This window comes from Paralichthys olivaceus, chromosome 14 (genome assembly GCF_024713975.1).
Source record: "Paralichthys olivaceus isolate ysfri-2021 chromosome 14, ASM2471397v2, whole genome shotgun sequence".
NCBI classification, from domain to species: domain Eukaryota; kingdom Metazoa; phylum Chordata; class Actinopteri; order Pleuronectiformes; family Paralichthyidae; genus Paralichthys; species Paralichthys olivaceus.
In genome coordinates, this window is record NC_091106.1 from 23,561,106 (window position 1) to 23,581,471 (window position 20,366).

The window sequence follows — 20,366 nt, forward strand, 5'->3', positions numbered from 1 at the left end:
TCTCTATGACCTTCAGAACAAAAGTTATTCAAGAAAATCTTGAATTTCCAATGGGATTTCCTCCCCAACCCTAACCCTAACCCTGGCTGCAACCCTAACCCTAATTGCAACCCTAACCCTAACCCTAACCCTCATTTCAGCCCTCACCCTATTCACCCTAGGGTGAATAACTCTGCGCTGCTTGCTCAAAGCGGGCTGAAATTTGGTGTGGGTGCGTGGCTGTCTCCCCTTGACTATGTGTGAAATGCCCAAGTCTCTACGACTTTCGGAAAAAAAGTTATTCCAAAATATCGTGTACTTTTTCTTTGAGATTTGGTGGTTTGACCCCTTCCGAAGATCGTAGAAGCTCGGGGATGGTACCAATGGATCGGGCATCCCCACATTAGTTCAGAAGGAACCAACTTCCAAGTCTCTATGACCTTCAGAACAAAAGTTATTCAAGAAAATCTTGAATTTCCAATGGGATTTCCTCCCCAACCCTAACCCTAACCCTGGCTGCAACCCTAACCCTAATTGCAACCCTAACCCTAACCCTAACCCTCATTTCAGCCCTCACCCTATTCACCCTAGGGTGAATAACTCTGCGCTGCTTGCTCAAAGCGGGCTGAAATTTGGTGTGGGTGCGTGGCTGTCTCCCCTTGACTATGTGTGAAATGCCCAAGTCTCTACGACTTTCGGAAAAAAAGTTATTCCAAAATATCGTGTACTTTTTCTTTGAGATTTGGTGGTTTGACCCCTTCCGAAGATCGTAGAAGCTCGGGGATGGTACCAATGGATCGGGCATCCCCACATTAGTTCAGAAGGAACCAACTTCCAAGTCTCTATGACCTTCAGAACAAAAGTTATTCAAGAAAATCTTGAATTTCCAATGGGATTTCCTCCCCAACCCTAACCCTAATTGCAGCCCTAACCCTAACCCTAACCCTCATTTCAGCCCTCACCCTAATCACCCTAGGGTGAATAACTCTGCGCTGCTTGCTCAAAGCGGGCTGAAATTTGGTGTGGGTGCGTGGCTGTCTCCCCTTGACTATGTGTGAAATGCCCAAGTCTCTACGACTTTCGGAGAAAAAGTTATTCCAAAATATCGTGTACTTTTTCTTTGAGATTTGGTGGTTTGACCCCTTCCGGAGGTCGTAGAAGCTCGGGGATGGTACCAATGGATCGGGCATCCCCACATTAGTTCAGAAGGAACCAACTTCCAAGTCTCTATGACCTTCAGAACAAAAGTTATTCAAGAAAATCTTGAATTTCCAATGGGATTTCCTCCCCAACCCTAACCCTAACCCTGGCTGCAACCCTAACCCTAATTGCAGCCCTAACCCTAACCCTAACCCTCATTTCAGCCCTCACCCTATTCACCCTAGGGTGAATAACTCTGCGCTGCTTGCTCAAAGCGGGCTGAAATTTGGTGTGGGTGCGTGGCTGTCTCCCCTTGACTATGTGTGAAATGCCCAAGTCTCTATGACTTTCGGAAAAAAAGTTATTCCAAAATATCGTGTACTTTTTCTTTGAGATTTGGTGGTTTGACCCCTTCCAGAGGTCGTAGAAGCTCGGGGGTGGTACCAATGGATCGGGCATCCCCACATTAGTTCAGAAGGAACCAACTTCCAAGTCTCTATGACCTTCAGAACAAAAGTTATTCAAGAAAATCTTGAATTTCCAATGGGATTTCCTCCCCAACCCTAACCCTAATTGCAGCCCTAACCCTAACCCTAACCCTCATTTCAGCCCTCACCCTATTCACCCTAGGGTGAATAACTCTGCGCTGCTTGCTCAAAGCGGGCTGAAATTTGGTGTGGGTGCGTGGCTGTCTCCCCTTGACTATGTGTGAAATGCCCAAGTCTCTACGACTTTCGGAAAAAAAGTTATTCCAAAATATCGTGTACTTTTTCTTTGAGATTTGGTGGTTTGACCCCTTCCGGAGATCGTAGAAGCTCGGGGATGGTACCAATGGATCGGGCATCCCCACATTAGTTCAGAAGGAACCAACTTCCAAGTCTCTATGACCTTCAGAACAAAAGTTATTCAAGAAAATCTTGAATTTCCAATGGGATTTCCTCCCCAACCCTAACCCTAACCCTGGCTGCAACCCTAACCCTAATTGCAGCCCTAACCCTAACCCTAACCCTCATTTCAGCCCTCACCCTATTCACCCTAGGGTGAATAACTCTGCGCTGCTTGCTCAAAGCGGGCTGAAATTTGGTGTGGGTGCGTGGCTGTCTCCCCTCGACTATGTGTGAAATGCCCAAGTCTCTACGCCTTTCGGAAAAAAAGTTATTCCAAAATATCGTGTACTTTTTCTTTGAGATTTGGTGGTTTGACCCCTTCCGGAGGTCGTAGAAGCTCGGGGATGGTACCAATGGATCGGGCATCCCCACATTAGTTCAGAAGGAACCAACTTCCAAGTCTCTATGATCTTCAGAACAAAAGTTATTCAAGAAAATCTTGAATTTCCAATGGGATTTCCTCCCCAACCCTAACCCTAACCCTGGCTGCAACCCTAACCCTAATTGCAGCCCTAACCCTAACCCTAACCCTCATTTCAGCCCTCACCCTAATCACCCTAGGGTGAATAACTCTGCGCTGCTTGCTCAAAGCGGGCTGAAATTTGGTGTGGGTGCGTGGCTGTCTCCCCTCGACTATGTGTGAAATGCCCAAGTCTCTACGACTTTCGGAAAAAAAGTTATTCCAAAATATCGTGTACTTTTTCTTTGAGATTTGGTGGTTTGACCCCTTCCGGAGGTCGTAGAAGCTCGGGGATGGTACCAATGGATCGGGCATCCCCACATTAGTTCAGAAGGAACCAACTTCCAAGTCTCTATGACCTTCAGAACAAAAGTTATTCAAGAAAATCTTGAATTTCCAATGGGATTTCCTCCCCAACCCTAACCCTAACCCTGGCTGCAACCCTAACCCTAATTGCAGCCCTAACCCTAACGCTAACCCTCATTTCAGCCCTCACCCTATTCACCCTAGGGTGAATAACTCTGCGCTGCTTGCTCAAAGCGGGCTGAAATTTGGTGTGGGTGCGTGGCTGTCTCCCCTTGACTATGTGTGAAATGCCCAAGTCTCTACAACTTTCGGAAAAAAAGTTATTCCAAAATATCGTGTACTTTTTCTTTGAGATTTGGTGGTTTGACCCCTTCCAGAGGTCGTAGAAGCTCGGGGGTGGTACCAATGGATCGGGCATCCCCACATTAGTTCAGAAGGAACCAACTTCCAAGTCTCTATGATCTTCAGAACAAAAGTTATTCAAGAAAATCTTGAATTTCCAATGGGATTTCCTCCCCAACCCTAACCCTAACCCTGGCTGCAACCCTAACCCTAATTGCAACCCTAACCCTAACCCTAACCCTCATTTCAGCCCTCACCCTATTCACCCTAGGGTGAATAACTCTGCGCTGCTTGCTCAAAGCGGGCTGAAATTTGGTGTGGGTGCGTGGCTGTCTCCCCTTGACTATGTGTGAAATGCCCAAGTCTCTACGACTTTCGGAAAAAAAGTTATTCCAAAATATCGTGTACTTTTTCTTTGAGATTTGGTGGTTTGACCCCTTCCGAAGATCGTAGAAGCTCGGGGATGGTACCAATGGATCGGGCATCCCCACATTAGTTCAGAAGGAACCAACTTCCAAGTCTCTATGACCTTCAGAACAAAAGTTATTCAAGAAAATCTTGAATTTCCAATGGGATTTCCTCCCCAACCCTAACCCTAACCCTGGCTGCAACCCTAACCCTAATTGCAGCCCTAACCCTAACCCTAACCCTCATTTCAGCCCTCACCCTAATCACCCTAGGGTGAATAACTCTGCGCTGCTTGCTCAAAGCGGGCTGAAATTTGGTGTGGGTGCGTGGCTGTCTCCCCTTGACTATGTGTGAAATGCCCAAGTCTCTACGACTTTCGGAAAAAAAGTTATTCCAAAATATCGTGTACTTTTTCTTTGAGATTTGGTGGTTTGACCCCTTCCGGAGGTCGTAGAAGCTCGGGGATGGTACCAATGGATCGGGCATCCCCACATTAGTTCAGAAGGAACCAACTTCCAAGTCTCTATGACCTTCAGAACAAAAGTTATTCAAGAAAATCTTGAATTTCCAATGGGATTTCCTCCCCAACCCTAACCCTAACCCTGGCTGCAACCCTAACCCTAATTGCAGCCCTAACCCTAACCCTAACCCTCATTTCAGCCCTCACCCTAATCACCCTAGGGTGAATAACTCTGCGCTGCTTGCTCAAAGCGGGCTGAAATTTGGTGTGGGTGCGTGGCTGTCTCCCCTTGACTATGTGTGAAATGCCCAAGTCTCTACGACTTTCGGAAAAAAAGTTATTCCAAAATATCGTGTACTTTTTCTTTGAGATTTGGTGGTTTGACCCCTTCCGGAGGTCGTAGAAGCTCGGGGATGGTACCAATGGATCGGGCATCCCCACATTAGTTCAGAAGGAACCAACTTCCAAGTCTCTATGACCTTCAGAACAAAAGTTATTCAAGAAAATCTTGAATTTCCAATGGGATTTCCTCCCCAACCCTAACCCTAACCCTGGCTGCAACCCTAACCCTAATTGCAGCCCTAACCCTAACCCTAACCCTCATTTCAGCCCTCACCCTATTCACCCTAGGGTGAATAACTCTGCGCTGCTTGCTCAAAGCGGGCTGAAATTTGGTGTGGGTGCGTGGCTGTCTCCCCTTGACTATGTGTGAAATGCCCAAGTCTCTACAACTTTCGGAAAAAAAGTTATTCCAAAATATCGTGTACTTTTTCTTTGAGATTTGGTGGTTTGACCCCTTCCAGAGGTCGTAGAAGCTCGGGGGTGGTACCAATGGATCGGGCATCCCCACATTAGTTCAGAAGGAACCAACTTCCAAGTCTCTATGACCTTCAGAACAAAAGTTATTCAAGAAAATCTTGAATTTCCAATGGGATTTCCTCCCCAACCCTAACCCTAACCCTGGCTGCAACCCTAACCCTAATTGCAGCCCTAACCCTAACCCTAACCCTCATTTCAGCCCTCACCCTAATCACCCTAGGGTGAATAACTCTGCGCTGCTTGCTCAAAGCGGGCTGAAATTTGGTGTGGGTGCGTGGCTGTCTCCCCTTGACTATGTGTGAAATGCCCAAGTCTCTACGACTTTCGGAAAAAAAGTTATTCCAAAATATCGTGTACTTTTTCTTTGAGATTTGGTGGTTTGACCCCTTCCGGAGGTCGTAGAAGCTCGGGGATGGTACCAATGGATCGGGCATCCCCACATTAGTTCAGAAGGAACCAACTTCCAAGTCTCTATGACCTTCAGAACAAAAGTTATTCAAGAAAATCTTGAATTTCCAATGGGATTTCCTCCCCAACCCTAACCCTAACCCTGGCTGCAACCCTAACCCTAATTGCAGCCCTAACCCTAACCCTAACCCTCATTTCAGCCCTCACCCTATTCACCCTAGGGTGAATAACTCTGCGCTGCTTGCTCAAAGCGGGCTGAAATTTGGTGTGGGTGCGTGGCTGTCTCCCCTTGACTATGTGTGAAATGCCCAAGTCTCTACGACTTTCGGAAAAAAAGTTATTCCAAAATATCGTGTACTTTTTCTTTGAGATTTGGTGGTTTGACCCCTTCCGGAGATCGTAGAAGCTCGGGGATGGTACCAATGGATCGGGCATCCCCACATTAGTTCAGAAGGAACCAACTTCCAAGTCTCTATGACCTTCAGAACAAAAGTTATTCAAGAAAATCTTGAATTTCCAATGGGATTTCCTCCCCAACCCTAACCCTAACCCTGGCTGCAACCCTAACCCTAATTGCAGCCCTAACCCTAACCCTAACCCTCATTTCAGCCCTCACCCTATTCACCCTAGGGTGAATAACTCTGCGCTGCTTGCTCAAAGCGGGCTGAAATTTGGTGTGGGTGCGTGGCTGTCTCCCCTTGACTATGTGTGAAATGCCCAAGTCTCTACGACTTTCGGAGAAAAAGTTATTCCAAAATATCGTGTACTTTTTCTTTGAGATTTGGTGGTTTGACCCCTTCCGGAGGTCGTAGAAGCTCGGGGATGGTACCAATGGATCGGGCATCCCCACATTAGTTCAGAAGGAACCAACTTCCAAGTCTCTATGACCTTCAGAACAAAAGTTATTCAAGAAAATCTTGAATTTCCAATGGGATTTCCTCCCCAACCATAACCCTAACCCTGGCTGCAACCCTAACCCTAATTGCAGCCCTAACCCTAACCCTAACCCTCATTTCAGCCCTCACCCTATTCACCCTAGGGTGAATAACTCTGCGCTGCTTGCTCAAAGCGGGCTGAAATTTGGTGTGGGTGCGTGGCTGTCTCCCCTTGACTATGTGTGAAATGCCCAAGTCTCTACGACTTTCGGAAAAAAAGTTATTCCAAAATATCGTGTACTTTTTCTTTGAGATTTGGTGGTTTGACCCCTTCCGGAGGTCGTAGAAGCTCGGGGATGGTACCAATGGATCGGGCATCCCCACATTAGTTCAGAAGGAACCAACTTCCAAGTCTCTATGACCTTCAGAACAAAAGTTATTCAAGAAAATCTTGAATTTCCAATGGGATTTCCTCCCCAACCCTAACCCTAACCCTGGCTGCAACCCTAACCCTAATTGCAGCCCTAACCCTAACCCTAACCCTCATTTCAGCCCTCACCCTATTCACCCTAGGGTGAATAACTCTGCGCTGCTTGCTCAAAGCGGGCTGAAATTTGGTGTGGGTGCGTGGCTGTCTCCCCTTGACTATGTGTGAAATGCCCAAGTCTCTACGACTTTCGGAAAAAAAGTTATTCCAAAATATCGTGTACTTTTTCTTTGAGATTTGGTGGTTTGACCCCTTCCGGAGATCGTAGAAGCTCGGGGATGGTACCAATGGATCGGGCATCCCCACATTAGTTCAGAAGGAACCAACTTCCAAGTCTCTATGACCTTCAGAACAAAAGTTATTCAAGAAAATCTTGAATTTCCAATGGGATTTCCTCCCCAACCCTAACCCTAACCCTGGCTGCAACCCTAACCCTAATTGCAGCCCTAACCCTAACCCTAACCCTCATTTCAGCCCTCACCCTATTCACCCTAGGGTGAATAACTCTGCGCTGCTTGCTCAAAGCGGGCTGAAATTTGGTGTGGGTGCGTGGCTGTCTCCCCTCGACTATGTGTGAAATGCCCAAGTCTCTACGCCTTTCGGAAAAAAAGTTATTCCAAAATATCGTGTACTTTTTCTTTGAGATTTGGTGGTTTGACCCCTTCCGGAGGTCGTAGAAGCTCGGGGATGGTACCAATGGATCGGGCATCCCCACATTAGTTCAGAAGGAACCAACTTCCAAGTCTCTATGACCTTCAGAACAAAAGTTATTCAAGAAAATCTTGAATTTCCAATGGGATTTCCTCCCCAACCCTAACCCTAACCCTGGCTGCAACCCTAACCCTAATTGCAGCCCTAACCCTAACCCTAACCCTCATTTCAGCCCTCACCCTATTCACCCTAGGGTGAATAACTCTGCGCTGCTTGCTCAAAGCGGGCTGAAATTTGGTGTGGGTGCGTGGCTGTCTCCCCTCGACTATGTGTGAAATGCCCAAGTCTCTACGACTTTCGGAAAAAAAGTTATTCCAAAATATCGTGTACTTTTTCTTTGAGATTTGGTGGTTTGACCCCTTCCGGAGGTCGTAGAAGCTTGGGGATGGTACCAATGGATCGGGCATCCCCACATTAGTTCAGAAGGAACCAACTTCTAAGTCTCTATGACCTTCAGAACAAAAGTTATTCAAGAAAATCTTGAATTTCCAATGGGATTTCCTCCCCAACCCTAACCCTAACCCTGGCTGCAACCCTAACCCTAATTGCAGCCCTAACCCTAACCCTAACCCTCATTTCAGCCCTCACCCTATTCACCCTAGGGTGAATAACTCTGCGCTGCTTGCTCAAAGCGGGCTGAAATTTGGTGTGGGTGCGTGGCTGTCTCCCCTCGACTATGTGTGAAATGCCCAAGTCTCTACGACTTTCGGAAAAAAAGTTATTCCAAAATATCGTGTACTTTTTCTTTGAGATTTGGTGGTTTGACCCCTTCCGGAGGTCGTAGAAGCTCGGGGATGGTACCAATGGATCGGGCATCCCCACATTAGTTCAGAAGGAACCAACTTCCAAGTCTCTATGACCTTCAGAACAAAAGTTATTCAAGAAAATCTTGAATTTCCAATGGGATTTCCTCCCCAACCCTAACCCTAACCCTGGCTGCAACCCTAACCCTAATTGCAGCCCTAACCCTAACCCTAACCCTCATTTCAGCCCTCACCCTATTCACCCTAGGGTGAATAACTCTGCGCTGCTTGCTCAAAGCGGGCTGAAATTTGGTGTGGGTGCGTGGCTGTCTCCCCTTGACTATGTGTGAAATGCCCAAGTCTCTACGACTTTCGGAAAAAAAGTTATTCCAAAATATCGTGTACTTTTTCTTTGAGATTTGGTGGTTTGACCCCTTCCGGAGATCGTAGAAGCTCGGGGATGGTACCAATGGATCGGGCATCCCCACATTAGTTCAGAAGGAACCAACTTCCAAGTCTCTATGACCTTCAGAACAAAAGTTATTCAAGAAAATCTTGAATTTCCAATGGGATTTCCTCCCCAACCCTAACCCTAACCCTGGCTGCAACCCTAACCCTAATTGCAGCCCTAACCCTAACCCTAACCCTCATTTCAGCCCTCACCCTAATCACCCTAGGGTGAATAACTCTGCGCTGCTTGCTCAAAGCGGGCTGAAATTTGGTGTGGGTGCGTGGCTGTCTCCCCTTGACTATGTGTGAAATGCCCAAGTCTCTACGACTTTCGGAAAAAAAGTTATTCCAAAATATCGTGTACTTTTTCTTTGAGATTTGGTGGTTTGACCCCTTCCGGAGGTCGTAGAAGCTCGGGGATGGTACCAATGGATCGGGCATCCCCACATTAGTTCAGAAGGAACCAACTTCCAAGTCTCTATGACCTTCAGAACAAAAGTTATTCAAGAAAATCTTGAATTTCCAATGGGATTTCCTCCCCAACCCTAACCCTAACCCTGGCTGCAACCCTAACCCTAATTGCAGCCCTAACCCTAACCCTAACCCTCATTTCAGCCCTCACCCTATTCACCCTAGGGTGAATAACTCTGCGCTGCTTGCTCAAAGCGGGCTGAAATTTGGTGTGGGTGCGTGGCTGTCTCCCCTTGACTATGTGTGAAATGCCCAAGTCTCTACAACTTTCGGAAAAAAAGTTATTCCAAAATATCGTGTACTTTTTCTTTGAGATTTGGTGGTTTGACCCCTTCCAGAGGTCGTAGAAGCTCGGGGGTGGTACCAATGGATCGGGCATCCCCACATTAGTTCAGAAGGAACCAACTTCCAAGTCTCTATGACCTTCAGAACAAAAGTTATTCAAGAAAATCTTGAATTTCCAATGGGATTTCCTCCCCAACCCTAACCCTAACCCTGGCTGCAACCCTAACCCTAATTGCAGCCCTAACCCTAACCCTAACCCTCATTTCAGCCCTCACCCTAATCACCCTAGGGTGAATAACTCTGCGCTGCTTGCTCAAAGCGGGCTGAAATTTGGTGTGGGTGCGTGGCTGTCTCCCCTTGACTATGTGTGAAATGCCCAAGTCTCTACGACTTTCGGAAAAAAAGTTATTCCAAAATATCGTGTACTTTTTCTTTGAGATTTGGTGGTTTGACCCCTTCCGGAGGTCGTAGAAGCTCGGGGATGGTACCAATGGATCGGGCATCCCCACATTAGTTCAGAAGGAACCAACTTCCAAGTCTCTATGACCTTCAGAACAAAAGTTATTCAAGAAAATCTTGAATTTCCAATGGGATTTCCTCCCCAACCCTAACCCTAACCCTGGCTGCAACCCTAACCCTAATTGCAGCCCTAACCCTAACCCTAACCCTCATTTCAGCCCTCACCCTATTCACCCTAGGGTGAATAACTCTGCGCTGCTTGCTCAAAGCGGGCTGAAATTTGGTGTGGGTGCGTGGCTGTCTCCCCTTGACTATGTGTGAAATGCCCAAGTCTCTACGACTTTCGGAAAAAAAGTTATTCCAAAATATCGTGTACTTTTTCTTTGAGATTTGGTGGTTTGACCCCTTCCGGAGATCGTAGAAGCTCGGGGATGGTACCAATGGATCGGGCATCCCCACATTAGTTCAGAAGGAACCAACTTCCAAGTCTCTATGACCTTCAGAACAAAAGTTATTCAAGAAAATCTTGAATTTCCAATGGGATTTCCTCCCCAACCCTAACCCTAACCCTGGCTGCAACCCTAACCCTAATTGCAGCCCTAACCCTAACCCTAACCCTCATTTCAGCCCTCACCCTATTCACCCTAGGGTGAATAACTCTGCGCTGCTTGCTCAAAGCGGGCTGAAATTTGGTGTGGGTGCGTGGCTGTCTCCCCTTGACTATGTGTGAAATGCCCAAGTCTCTACGACTTTCGGAGAAAAAGTTATTCCAAAATATCGTGTACTTTTTCTTTGAGATTTGGTGGTTTGACCCCTTCCGGAGGTCGTAGAAGCTCGGGGATGGTACCAATGGATCGGGCATCCCCACATTAGTTCAGAAGGAACCAACTTCCAAGTCTCTATGACCTTCAGAACAAAAGTTATTCAAGAAAATCTTGAATTTCCAATGGGATTTCCTCCCCAACCCTAACCCTAACCCTGGCTGCAACCCTAACCCTAATTGCAGCCCTAACCCTAACCCTAACCCTCATTTCAGCCCTCACCCTATTCACCCTAGGGTGAATAACTCTGCGCTGCTTGCTCAAAGCGGGCTGAAATTTGGTGTGGGTGCGTGGCTGTCTCCCCTTGACTATGTGTGAAATGCCCAAGTCTCTACGACTTTCGGAAAAAAAGTTATTCCAAAATATCGTGTACTTTTTCTTTGAGATTTGGTGGTTTGACCCCTTCCGGAGGTCGTAGAAGCTCGGGGATGGTACCAATGGATCGGGCATCCCCACATTAGTTCAGAAGGAACCAACTTCCAAGTCTCTATGACCTTCAGAACAAAAGTTATTCAAGAAAATCTTGAATTTCCAATGGGATTTCCTCCCCAACCCTAACCCTAACCCTGGCTGCAACCCTAACCCTAATTGCAGCCCTAACCCTAACCCTAACCCTCATTTCAGCCCTCACCCTATTCACCCTAGGGTGAATAACTCTGCGCTGCTTGCTCAAAGCGGGCTGAAATTTGGTGTGGGTGCGTGGCTGTCTCCCCTTGACTATGTGTGAAATGCCCAAGTCTCTACGACTTTCGGAAAAAAAGTTATTCCAAAATATCGTGTACTTTTTCTTTGAGATTTGGTGGTTTGACCCCTTCCGGAGATCGTAGAAGCTCGGGGATGGTACCAATGGATCGGGCATCCCCACATTAGTTCAGAAGGAACCAACTTCCAAGTCTCTATGACCTTCAGAACAAAAGTTATTCAAGAAAATCTTGAATTTCCAATGGGATTTCCTCCCCAACCCTAACCCTAACCCTGGCTGCAACCCTAACCCTAATTGCAGCCCTAACCCTAACCCTAACCCTCATTTCAGCCCTCACCCTATTCACCCTAGGGTGAATAACTCTGCGCTGCTTGCTCAAAGCGGGCTGAAATTTGGTGTGGGTGCGTGGCTGTCTCCCCTCGACTATGTGTGAAATGCCCAAGTCTCTACGCCTTTCGGAAAAAAAGTTATTCCAAAATATCGTGTACTTTTTCTTTGAGATTTGGTGGTTTGACCCCTTCCGGAGGTCGTAGAAGCTCGGGGATGGTACCAATGGATCGGGCATCCCCACATTAGTTCAGAAGGAACCAACTTCCAAGTCTCTATGACCTTCAGAACAAAAGTTATTCAAGAAAATCTTGAATTTCCAATGGGATTTCCTCCCCAACCCTAACCCTAACCCTGGCTGCAACCCTAACCCTAATTGCAGCCCTAACCCTAACCCTAACCCTCATTTCAGCCCTCACCCTATTCACCCTAGGGTGAATAACTCTGCGCTGCTTGCTCAAAGCGGGCTGAAATTTGGTGTGGGTGCGTGGCTGTCTCCCCTCGACTATGTGTGAAATGCCCAAGTCTCTACGACTTTCGGAAAAAAAGTTATTCCAAAATATCGTGTACTTTTTCTTTGAGATTTGGTGGTTTGACCCCTTCCGGAGGTCGTAGAAGCTTGGGGATGGTACCAATGGATCGGGCATCCCCACATTAGTTCAGAAGGAACCAACTTCTAAGTCTCTATGACCTTCAGAACAAAAGTTATTCAAGAAAATCTTGAATTTCCAATGGGATTTCCTCCCCAACCCTAACCCTAACCCTGGCTGCAACCCTAACCCTAATTGCAGCCCTAACCCTAACCCTAACCCTCATTTCAGCCCTCACCCTATTCACCCTAGGGTGAATAACTCTGCGCTGCTTGCTCAAAGCGGGCTGAAATTTGGTGTGGGTGCGTGGCTGTCTCCCCTCGACTATGTGTGAAATGCCCAAGTCTCTACGACTTTCGGAAAAAAAGTTATTCCAAAATATCGTGTACTTTTTCTTTGAGATTTGGTGGTTTGACCCCTTCCGGAGGTCGTAGAAGCTCGGGGATGGTACCAATGGATCGGGCATCCCCACATTAGTTCAGAAGGAACCAACTTCCAAGTCTCTATGACCTTCAGAACAAAAGTTATTCAAGAAAATCTTGAATTTCCAATGGGATTTCCTCCCCAACCCTAACCCTAACCCTGGCTGCAACCCTAACCCTAATTGCAGCCCTAACCCTAACCCTAACCCTCATTTCAGCCCTCACCCTAATCACCCTAGGGTGAATAACTCTGCGCTGCTTGCTCAAAGCGGGCTGAAATTTGGTGTGGGTGCGTGGCTGTCTCCCCTTGACTATGTGTGAAATGCCCAAGTCTCTACGACTTTCGGAAAAAAAGTTATTCCAAAATATCGTGTACTTTTTCTTTGAGATTTGGTGGTTTGACCCCTTCCGAAGATCGTAGAAGCTCGGGGATGGTACCAATGGATCGGGCATCCCCACATTAGTTCAGAAGGAACCAACTTCCAAGTCTCTATGACCTTCAGAACAAAAGTTATTCAAGAAAATCTTGAATTTCCAATGGGATTTCCTCCCCAACCCTAACCCTAACCCTGGCTGCAACCCTAACCCTAATTGCAACCCTAACCCTAACCCTAACCCTCATTTCAGCCCTCACCCTATTCACCCTAGGGTGAATAACTCTGCGCTGCTTGCTCAAAGCGGGCTGAAATTTGGTGTGGGTGCGTGGCTGTCTCCCCTTGACTATGTGTGAAATGCCCAAGTCTCTACGACTTTCGGAAAAAAAGTTATTCCAAAATATCGTGTACTTTTTCTTTGAGATTTGGTGGTTTGACCCCTTCCGAAGATCGTAGAAGCTCGGGGATGGTACCAATGGATCGGGCATCCCCACATTAGTTCAGAAGGAACCAACTTCCAAGTCTCTATGACCTTCAGAACAAAAGTTATTCAAGAAAATCTTGAATTTCCAATGGGATTTCCTCCCCAACCCTAACCCTAACCCTGGCTGCAACCCTAACCCTAATTGCAGCCCTAACCCTAACCCTAACCCTCATTTCAACCCTCACCCTAATCACCCTAGGGTGAATAACTCTGCGCTGCTTGCTCAAAGCGGGCTGAAATTTGGTGTGGGTGCGTGGCTGTCTCCCCTTGACTATGTGTGAAATGCCCAAGTCTCTACGACTTTCGGAAAAAAAGTTATTCCAAAATATCGTGTACTTTTTCTTTGAGATTTGGTGGTTTGACCCCTTCCGGAGGTCGTAGAAGCTCGGGGATGGTACCAATGGATCGGGCATCCCCACATTAGTTCAGAAGGAACCAACTTCCAAGTCTCTATGACCTTCAGAACAAAAGTTATTCAAGAAAATCTTGAATTTCCAATGGGATTTCCTCCCCAACCCTAACCCTAACCCTGGCTGCAACCCTAACCCTAATTGCAGCCCTAACCCTAACCCTAACCCTCATTTCAGCCCTCACCCTAATCACCCTAGGGTGAATAACTCTGCGCTGCTTGCTCAAAGCGGGCTGAAATTTGGTGTGGGTGCGTGGCTGTCTCCCCTTGACTATGTGTGAAATGCCCAAGTCTCTACGACTTTCGGAAAAAAAGTTATTCCAAAATATCGTGTACTTTTTCTTTGAGATTTGGTGGTTTGACCCCTTCCGGAGGTCGTAGAAGCTCGGGGATGGTACCAATGGATCGGGCATCCCCACATTAGTTCAGAAGGAACCAACTTCCAAGTCTCTATGACCTTCAGAACAAAAGTTATTCAAGAAAATCTTGAATTTCCAATGGGATTTCCTCCCCAACCCTAACCCTAACCCTGGCTGCAACCCTAACCCTAATTGCAGCCCTAACCCTAACCCTAACCCTCATTTCAGCCCTCACCCTATTCACCCTAGGGTGAATAACTCTGCGCTGCTTGCTCAAAGCGGGCTGAAATTTGGTGTGGGTGCGTGGCTGTCTCCCCTTGACTATGTGTGAAATGCCCAAGTCTCTACGACTTTCGGAAAAAAAGTTATTCCAAAATATCGTGTACTTTTTCTTTGAGATTTGGTGGTTTGACCCCTTCCGGAGATCGTAGAAGCTCGGGGATGGTACCAATGGATCGGGCATCCCCACATTAGTTCAGAAGGAACCAACTTCCAAGTCTCTATGACCTTCAGAACAAAAGTTATTCAAGAAAATCTTGAATTTCCAATGGGATTTCCTCCCCAACCCTAACCCTAACCCTGGCTGCAACCCTAACCCTAATTGCAGCCCTAACCCTAACCCTAACCCTCATTTCAGCCCTCACCCTATTCACCCTAGGGTGAATAACTCTGCGCTGCTTGCTCAAAGCGGGCTGAAATTTGGTGTGGGTGCGTGGCTGTCTCCCCTCGACTATGTGTGAAATGCCCAAGTCTCTACGACTTTCGGAAAAAAAGTTATTCCAAAATATCGTGTACTTTTTCTTTGAGATTTGGTGGTTTGACCCCTTCCGGAGGTCGTAGAAGCTCGGGGATGGTACCAATGGATCGGGCATCCCCACATTAGTTCAGAAGGAACCAACTTCCAAGTCTCTATGACCTTCAGAACAAAAGTTATTCAAGAAAATCTTGAATTTCCAATGGGATTTCCTCCCCAACCCTAACCCTAACCCTGGCTGCAACCCTAACCCTAATTGCAGCCCTAACCCTAACCCTAACCCTCATTTCAGCCCTCACCCTATTCACCCTAGGGTGAATAACTCTGCGCTGCTTGCTCAAAGCGGGCTGAAATTTGGTGTGGGTGCGTGGCTGTCTCCCCTTGACTATGTGTGAAATGCCCAAGTCTCTACAACTTTCGGAAAAAAAGTTATTCCAAAATATCGTGTACTTTTTCTTTGAGATTTGGTGGTTTGACCCCTTCCAGAGGTCGTAGAAGCTCGGGGGTGGTACCAATGGATCGGGCATCCCCACATTAGTTCAGAAGGAACCAACTTCCAAGTCTCTATGACCTTCAGAACAAAAGTTATTCAAGAAAATCTTGAATTTCCAATGGGATTTCCTCCCCAACCCTAACCCTAACCCTGGCTGCAACCCTAACCCTAATTGCAACCCTAACCCTAACCCTAACCCTCATTTCAGCCCTCACCCTATTCACCCTAGGGTGAATAACTCTGCGCTGCTTGCTCAAAGCGGGCTGAAATTTGGTGTGGGTGCGTGGCTGTCTCCCCTTGACTATGTGTGAAATGCCCAAGTCTCTACGACTTTCGGAAAAAAAGTTATTCCAAAATATCGTGTACTTTTTCTTTGAGATTTGGTGGTTTGACCCCTTCCGAAGATCGTAGAAGCTCGGGGATGGTACCAATGGATCGGGCATCCCCACATTAGTTCAGAAGGAACCAACTTCCAAGTCTCTATGACCTTCAGAACAAAAGTTATTCAAGAAAATCTTGAATTTCCAATGGGATTTCCTCCCCAACCCTAACCCTAACCCTGGCTGCAACCCTAACCCTAATTGCAGCCCTAACCCTAACCCTAACCCTCATTTCAGCCCTCACCCTATTCACCCTAGGGTGAATAACTCTGCGCTGCTTGCTCAAAGCGGGCTGAAATTTGGTGTGGGTGCGTGGCTGTCTCCCCTTGACTATGTGTGAAATGCCCAAGTCTCTATGACTTTCAGAAAAAAAGTTATTCCAAAATATCGTGTACTTTTTCTTTGAGATTTGGTGGTTTGACCCCTTCCGGAGGTCGTAGAAGCTCGGGGATGGTACCAATGGATCGGGCATCCCCACATTAGTTCAGAAGGAACCAACTTCCAAGTCTCTATGACCTTCAGAACAAAAGTTATTCAAGAAAATCTTGAATTTCCAATGGGATTTCCTCCCCAACCCTAACCCTAACCCTGGCTGCAACCCTAACCCTAATTGCAACCCTAACCCTAACCCTAACCCTCATTTCAGCCCTCACCCTATTCACCCTAGGGTGAATAACTCTGCGCTGCTTGCTCAAAGCGGGCTGAAATTTGGTGTGGGTGCGTGGCTGTCTCCCCTTGACTATGTGTGAAATGCCCAAGTCTCTACGACTTTCGGAAAAAAAGTTATTCCAAAATATCGTGTACTTTTTCTTTGAGATTTGGTGGTTTGACCCCTTCCGAAGATCGTAGAAGCTCGGGGATGGTACCAATGGATCGGGCATCCCCACATTAGTTCAGAAGGAACCAACTTCCAAGTCTCTATGACCTTCAGAACAAAAGTTATTCAAGAAAATCTTGAATTTCCAATGGGATTTCCTCCCCAACCCTAACCCTAACCCTGGCTGCAACCCTAACCCTAATTGCAGCCCTAACCCTAACCCTAACCCTCATTTCAGCCCTCACCCTAATCACCCTAGGGTGAATAACTCTGCGCTGCTTGCTCAAAGCGGGCTGAAATTTGGTGTGGGTGCGTGGCTGTCTCCCCTTGACTATGTGTGAAATGCCCAAGTCTCTACGACTTTCGGAAAAAAAGTTATTCCAAAATATCGTGTACTTTTTCTTTGAGATTTGGTGGTTTGACCCCTTCCGGAGGTCGTAGAAGCTCGGGGATGGTACCAATGGATCGGGCATCCCCACATTAGTTCAGAAGGAACCAACTTCCAAGTCTCTATGACCTTCAGAACAAAAGTTATTCAAGAAAATCTTGAATTTCCAATGGGATTTCCTCCCCAACCCTAACCCTAACCCTGGCTGCAACCCTAACCCTAATTGCAGCCCTAACCCTAACCCTAACCCTCATTTCAGCCCTCACCCTATTCACCCTAGGGTGAATAACTCTGCGCTGCTTGCTCAAAGCGGGCTGAAATTTGGTGTGGGTGCGTGGCTGTCTCCCCTTGACTATGTGTGAAATGCCCAAGTCTCTACGCCTTTCGGAAAAAAAGTTATTCCAAAATATCGTGTACTTTTTCTTTGAGATTTGGTGGTTTGACCCCTTCCGAAGATCGTAGAAGCTCGGGGATGGTACCAATGGATCGGGCATCCCCACATTAGTTCAGAAGGAACCAACTTCCAAGTCTCTATGACCTTCAGAACAAAAGTTATTCAAGAAAATCTTGAATTTCCAATGGGATTTCCTCCCCAACCCTAACCCTAACCCTGGCTGCAACCCTAACCCTAATTGCAGCCCTAACCCTAACCCTAACCCTCATTTCAGCCCTCACCCTATTCACCCTAGGGTGAATAACTCTGCGCTGCTTGCTCAAAGCGGGCTGAAATTTGGTGTGGGTGCGTGGCTGTCTCCCCTTGACTATGTGTGAAATGCCCAAGTCTCTACGACTTTCGGAAAAAAAGTTATTCCAAAATATCGTGTACTTTTTCTTTGAGATTTGGTGGTTTGACCCCTTCCGGAGATCGTAGAAGCTCGGGGATGGTACCAATGGATCGGGCATCCCCACATTAGTTCAGAAGGAACCAACTTCCAAGTCTCTATGACCTTCAGAACAAAAGTTATTCAAGAAAATCTTGAATTTCCAATGGGATTTCCTCCCCAACCCTAACCCTAACCCTGGCTGCAACCCTAACCCTAATTGCAGCCCTAACCCTAACCCTAACCCTCATTTCAGCCCTCACCCTAATCACCCTAGGGTGAATAACTCTGCGCTGCTTGCTCAAAGCGGGCTGAAATTTGGTGTGGGTGCGTGGCTGTCTCCCCTTGACTATGTGTGAAATGCCCAAGTCTCTACGACTTTCGGAAAAAAAGTTATTCCAAAATATCGTGTACTTTTTCTTTGAGATTTGGTGGTTTGACCCCTTCCGGAGATCGTAGAAGCTCGGGGACAGTACCAATGGATCGGGCATCCCCACATTAGTTCAGAAGGAACCAACTTCCAAGTCTCTATGACCTTCAGAACAAAAGTTATTCAAGAAAATCTTGAATTTCCAATGGGATTTCCTCCCCAACCCTAACCCTAACCCTGGCTGCAACCCTAACCCTAATTGCAACCCTAACCCTAACCCTAACCCTCATTTCAGCCCTCACCCTATTCACCCTAGGGTGAATAACTCTGCGCTGCTTGCTCAAAGCGGGCTGAAATTTGGTGTGGGTGCGTGGCTGTCTCCCCTTGACTATGTGTGAAATGCCCAAGTCTCTACGACTTTCGGAAAAAAAGTTATTCCAAAATATCGTGTACTTTTTCTTTGAGATTTGGTGGTTTGACCCCTTCCGAAGATCGTAGAAGCTCGGGGATGGTACCAATGGATCGGGCATCCCCACATTAGTTCAGAAGGAACCAACTTCCAAGTCTCTATGACCTTCAGAACAAAAGTTATTCAAGAAAATCTTGAATTTCCAATGGGATTTCCTCCCCAACCCTAACCCTAACCCTGGCTGCAACCCTAACCCTAATTGCAGCCCTAACCCTAACCCTAACCCTCATTTCAACCCTCACCCTAATCACCCTAGGGTGAATAACTCTGCGCTGCTTGCTCAAAGCGGGCTGAAATTTGGTGTGGGTGCGTGGCTGTCTCCCCTTGACTATGTGTGAAATGCCCAAGTCTCTACGACTTTCGGAAAAAAAGTTATTCCAAAATATCGTGTACTTTTTCTTTGAGATTTGGTGGTTTGACCCCTTCCGGAGGTCGTAGAAGCTCGGGGATGGTACCAATGGATCGGGCATCCCCACATTAGTTCAGAAGGAACCAACTTCCAAGTCTCTATGACCTTCAGAACAAAAGTTATTCAAGAAAATCTTGAATTTCCAATGGGATTTCCTCCCCAACCCTAACCCTAACCCTGGCTGCAACCCTAACCCTAATTGCAGCCCTAACCCTAACCCTAACCCTCATTTCAGCCCTCACCCTAATCACCCTAGGGTGAATAACTCTGCGCTGCTTGCTCAAAGCGGGCTGAAATTTGGTGTGGGTGCGTGGCTGTCTCCCCTTGACTATGTGTGAAATGCCCAAGTCTCTACGACTTTCGGAAAAAAAGTTATTCCAAAATATCGTGTACTTTTTCTTTGAGATTTGGTGGTTTGACCCCTTCCGGAGGTCGTAGAAGCTCGGGGATGGTACCAATGGATCGGGCATCCCCACATTAGTTCAGAAGGAACCAACTTCCAAGTCTCTATGACCTTCAGAACAAAAGTTATTCAAGAAAATCTTGAATTTCCAATGGGATTTCCTCCCCAACCCTAACCCTAACCCTGGCTGCAACCCTAACCCTAATTGCAGCCCTAACCCTAACCCTAACCCTCATTTCAGCCCTCACCCTATTCACCCTAGGGTGAATAACTCTGCGCTGCTTGCTCAAAGCGGGCTGAAATTTGGTGTGGGTGCGTGGCTGTCTCCCCTTGACTATGTGTGAAATGCCCAAGTCTCTACGACTTTCGGAAAAAAAGTTATTCCAAAATATCGTGTACTTTTTCTTTGAGATTTGGTGGTTTGACCCCTTCCGGAGATCGTAGAAGCTCGGGGATGGTACCAATGGATCGGGCATCCCCACATTAGTTCAGAAGGAACCAACTTCCAAGTCTCTATGACCTTCAGAACAAAAGTTATTCAAGAAAATCTTGAATTTCCAATGGGATTTCCTCCCCAACCCTAACCCTAACCCTGGCTGCAACCCTAACCCTAATTGCAGCCCTAACCCTAACCCTAACCCTCATTTCAGCCCTCACCCTATTCACCCTAGGGTGAATAACTCTGCGCTGCTTGCTCAAAGCGGGCTGAAATTTGGTGTGGGTGCGTGGCTGTCTCCCCTCGACTATGTGTGAAATGCCCAAGTCTCTACGCCTTTCGGAAAAAAAGTTATTCCAAAATATCGTGTACTTTTTCTTTGAGATTTGGTGGTTTGACCCCTTCCGGAGGTCGTAGAAGCTCGGGGATGGTACCAATGGATCGGGC